General features: G+C 30.7%; 1 long non-coding RNA gene across 1 annotated transcript; it reads left to right on the forward strand.

Moving 5' to 3' along the window:
- Positions 1 to 208: 208 nt before the first annotated feature.
- LOC126887701 (uncharacterized) lies at positions 209 to 522 on the forward strand. The gene is made up of 2 exons (XR_007699147.1): positions 209 to 285; positions 384 to 522. It is a non-coding gene; the product is annotated as an uncharacterized LOC126887701 (long non-coding RNA).
- The last annotated feature ends 4,916 nt before the right edge of the window (positions 523 to 5,438 follow it).

The raw sequence follows: 5,438 nt of genomic DNA on the forward strand, positions 1-5,438 counted from the left end.
AGTGGTACAGTGGTACTCGCACTGAAAATGGCTCAGGCGCAACTCGAACTTGAAATGGTACACGAATTCGTTCCAAGAGGGTTATGTACCGGTAATCGGATCGAGATCGAAAGAAAACCGTTCAAGGGCGATTCTGCGCATTAAAACAGTCCAATCGATTTCGTGGCGGTTCAAGGGATCGTACAAATGTGTGGTCTTGGAACGAACCTTGTGTCACATAAAAAGCTGATATTCAGTCGTGTTTTTTGATATTTTTGTTATTTTGTAATGAGTACCTTTTTAAAGGTAAGTTTTTCTGATTGTAATGTAGAGATTTTCTGATTGTAGGTACTGTTTATCCAACAGTTTTAAAATACACATTTTATTTCGCGTTTTGTTGTTAGGTCTAATGGCTCCCATCAGGTGTTGTGTGCAGTCGGTTGAAAAATTCAACGAGTAAACATACATTTAATCCAAATTAAATACTCATATTTCTATGTAAAATGTCACATTATTGTATAAATAAATAATTAAGAAACAAAAGTTGTTTGTGTTGTACCTTTATTGTCCACTTGAATAAAATATTAAATATTGGAAGTACCGTATGGAGGCTATGATGTACCTAGCATGGAGGCTAGATTACGCCACTCTTCCTATCCAATCAACAACAAGAACGTTTAAAATTTCACACCTATCATGTCGAAGCTACAGACCACTTATGTGGAGGCCAGATTTGTAGTACCCTTCCATTTAACCAGGTGCTGAGATGGCGCTGAAATACGTGACATATTTTTTAAAGAGTAAGATCGCATTCTACCAAATCACACAACACTTTTTTCTATGATTCTAATCAAATTTCGACACTAAACAAGTCGCTTTCAATATGGCGACGGTTGAAATGCGATTGTGCGAGCCTTGTGGATTTTAGTTGAACTAACGAAGTGACGTCATGAAATAGCGACTATCGAAATTAATAGCGACTTTAAAAAGGGTGTTGATATTATAATTTCGACTGTCGAAATTATTTGACACGGAGATGAATGATTGGCCTGGATTGGCCAAAAGCGAGGTTAGGTTTAGTTTAGATGTGTTTTGTTTATTTCTTGCAAGGAAAACTAAAGCAAAAGGTATTATAATATAGCTGGGTTTAATTGAAATTTGCTTGTTTTGAGGAATTAGATAGAATAGTATTAAATTAGAAATATAATAATTGAGAATGTCCACAACATGAATCATCAACTCAATGAAAGATGTAAGGTAATAATCTGGGAAAATTAGTAAAAAACAAGAAAAATTAATTACCAGCTATTTTATTGCTGGACATGCTGAAATCAAATCTTAAGACTTCCTATATTAGTAATATAGCTGTGCAAAGTCCACAGAAAGTGTGCTATTTTGTTTATAAACAAATTAGTGCTCCGAAATCTTTTTTTATTATTGCTCTATAACTCCGAAAATTTTAACTTTAAACCAAAACACTCACATAAAAATTGACAGTAATTCTAAGTCTAATTGACATTGATAATTTATTCCAATTTCCTTCGACGGAAATTTTCCTCGGAAAATTCGAGTTTTCCAAACAAAATCTTTAATTTTCAACTAAAATTTGAGGGAAGTAATTATTTATCAATAATTAAATAATTTGGTGACAGTGACATAAATCTTTTTTGTTATAAGTGTCTTGAAGATATGAAAATTTGTATGTACAAAGAGGACCGGAATTAAAAGGTATCTAATGGTTCAAAGATTAAAATCCTGTTGTTTATAACTCTGTCGCAAATGCCGGTCAAATTTGACCGGTTATACCTGGAATCACTCCTCGCAATTCAATTTGTTTTTCTTCGTAAAGGACACAGAAGCCGTGCCCTTTTCAACAGCGTTAACTTAATTTAATTAAATCTAATATTTTCTGAGGGGTTCTATTTGTTTATAAGCCAAAAAATTGTTTCTTTATAACATTCCTGAGACCGCTCAAATGGTCCAATTTCAATCCTGTAAGGAACGTTGAATAGGTATAGTGCTTTTTTATACGAAAATCATAGTTATTCTGGTGTATCATAATCTTTCTGGTTATTATTTCGACCGAAATTTTTTAATTAACATTTTAATTATTGCTAAACTATTGGTTAGATTGTCGCCGGTCTCCTGATATACAGAGAGGGGCTAAATTATGGAATAAATTCATTTTCTCTAAAATGGACGATTTTAGAGAAAAATCCCGAAACAGGTCGATTTTTATTTTTAAATTAAATTTCTTGGCATATATTTCAAACTAGTGACGTCATCCATCCGAGCGTGATGACGTAATCGATTATTTTTTTTAAATAGGAATAGGGGTTCGTGTTGTAGCTCATTTACAAAGGCGTTCAATTATCTATTCAGTATTATAAACATTAATATCATTATTTATACAGGGAGGCCAAAAAAATTTTTGAATTAAGTTAATTGACGCAAGAAGAAGAATGCATGTAATTTATTTAACTCAAAATACATTCTATTGCTGTCAGAAAATAGAAAAAAATGTTTATTTTGCAAATAAACATTGCTTTTAGCTTAAATTAAATGTTCAAACTGCCAATAGGTAGGAGGGAGGCTGTTTGTGATTTAATTTAAGCGAAAAGAAATGCTTATTTGTGAAATAAACCTTTTCTTCTATTTTCTGACAGCAGTACAATGTATTTTGAGTTAAATAAATTACATACATTCTTCTTTTTGCGCCAATTAATTTAATTCAAAAATTTTTTTTGGCAACCCTGTATAAATACCTAATGATAATAATGTTTACATTACTGAATAGAGAATTGAACGCCCTTTCAAATGACCTACCACACGACCCCTATTCCCATTAACAAAATTATCGATTACGTCATCACGCTCAGATGGATGACGTCACTAGTAAGAAATATATGCCAAAAAATTGTAATTTAAAAATAAAAATCGACCTCTTTCGGGATTTTGCTCCAAAATCGTCCGTTTTAAAGAAATGAATTTATTCCATAATTTAGCCCCTCTGTATAATCTACTATAATAAATCTTTCATGTCATCAATTATTTAATTATTGATAAATAATTAGGTACTTCCCTAAAATTTTAATTGAAAATTGCAGATTTTTTGGGAAAACTCGGATTTTCTGAGTAAAATTTTTGTTGAAGGAAATCGGAAAAAAAATAACTTTGTGCAGAACTAAATTACGGTGAATTTTTATTTGAGTGTTTTTGGCTCAAAGGAAAAATTTTAGGAGTTACAGACCACTAATTGAAAAATAAAGAAGATTTAGAAGTGCTAATTTGTTTATAAATAAAATAACACACTTTCTGCGGACTTGTCATACCCCATATTACTAATAAAGTAACGCATAAATTCGTTATTTCGTAAAGTGGTTACTTTAAGGAAAATTCCCGAAACACGTCGATTTTTATTTTTAAATTACGGTTTTTTGGCATATATATCATACTAGTGAAGTCATCCATCTGGGCGTGATGACGTAATCGATGATTTTTTTAAATGAGAATAGGGGTCATATGATAGCTCATTTAAAAGGGTATTCAATTCTCTATCCAAGAATATAAACATTAACATAATTATTTATACAGTGTGTTCAAAAAACATTTTTTAATTAAAATAACTGAGACAAAAAGAAGAATATAATGTAATTATTTAATTCAAAATACATTTTACTACTTTCAGTAAACAGAAAAAAAATTTATTTGACAAATAAACATTGATTTTCGCTTAAACGAAATGTTCAAACTGCCAAGCGACAGGTGGGTGGCAGCTTTAACATTGAATTTAAGCAAAAAACAATATTTATTTCTCAAATAAACATTTTTTTCCTGTTTTCTGACAACAGTAAAACGTATTTTGAATTAAATAAATTACGTACATTCTTCTTTTTGTTTCAATTATTTTAATTAAAAAAATGTTTTTTGAACACCTTGTATAAATAATTAGGTAAATGTTTATATTAGTGAATAGAGAATTGAATACCCTTTCAAATGAGCTATCACATGACCATTCTCATTTAAAAAAATCATCGATTACGTCATCGCGCCCAGATGGATGACGTCACTAGTATGATATATATGCCAAAAAATCTGAATCTTAAAATAAAAATCGACCCGTTTCAGGATTTTTCATTAATGTCGCTGGTTTACGAAATAATGAATTTATGCGTTACTTTATGGACGCACTGTATATGCAATCTTAAGATTCGATTTTAGCAATAAAATAGCTGGTAAATAATTTTTCCCAAAAATGGCATTTTTTCGATAATTTTCCCAGACTATCAACAAGTTCCAATAAACGGGAGCGCCAACCCAAATTCTGAGCAGTCTCAACATGATAAGATTAATATCCCCAGTTGTAACTAATATCGAAATGAATAAGAATAGCTATATTCTGCGGCTGTCATGGCGGTGTCGAAATGAAATTGCGACTGTCGAAATGAATTAGAATCAGGCCCCTGGGCCTGGATACCGTGCACTGTAGATATCTACATGTCGCTTTCTATCGATGTCAATTTTCGTAAAAATATTTGAATTAAAGCTTTAATTGAATTATTTTCTAGTTTTGCTAGGTTATACTCTAATTGATGCTGAAGTGAGACTTAGTAAAACAAGAAAATATTTGAATTAAAACTAAAAATTAAAATATATTGACACTAGGGCCTGGGGCCTGATTCTAAATCAAATTTCGACACTAAACAAGTCGCTTTCAATATGGCGATGGCGACTGTCGAAATTATTTGACACGGAAATGAATGAATGGCCAAAAGCGAGGTTAGGTTTAGTTTAGATGTGTTTTGTTTATTTCTTGCAAGGAAAACTAAATCAAAAGGTATTATAATATAGCTGGGTTTAATTGAAATTTGCTTGTTTTGAGGAATTAGATAGAATAGTATTAAATTAGAAATATAATAATTGAGAATGTCCACAACATGAATCATCAACTCAATGAAAGATGTGAGGTAATAATCTGGGAAAATTAGTAAAAAACAAGGAAAATTAATTACCAGCTATTTTATTGCTGGACATGCTGAAATAAAATCTTCAAGATTTCCTATATTAGTAATATAGCTGTGCAAAGTCCACAGAAAGTGTGCTATTTTGTTTATAAACAAATTAGCGCTCCGAAATCTTTTTTTTTTATTATTGCTCTAAAACTCCGAAAATTTTAACTTTAAACCAAAACACTCACATAAAAATTGACAGTAATTTAATTCTGCACATTAATAATTTATTCCAATTTCCTTCGACGGAAATTTTCTTCGGAAAATTCGGGTTTTCCAAACAAAATCTTTAATTTTCAACTAAAATTTGAGGGAAGTAATTATTTATCAATAATTAAATAATTTGGTGACAGTGACATAAATCTTTTTTGTTATGAGTGTTTTCAAGATATGAAAATTTGTATGTACAAAGAAGACCGGAATTAAAAGGTATCTAATGGTTCAAAGATT

This window comes from Diabrotica virgifera, chromosome 7 (genome assembly GCF_917563875.1).
Source record: "Diabrotica virgifera virgifera chromosome 7, PGI_DIABVI_V3a".
Taxonomy (NCBI): Eukaryota; Metazoa; Arthropoda; class Insecta; order Coleoptera; family Chrysomelidae; genus Diabrotica; species Diabrotica virgifera.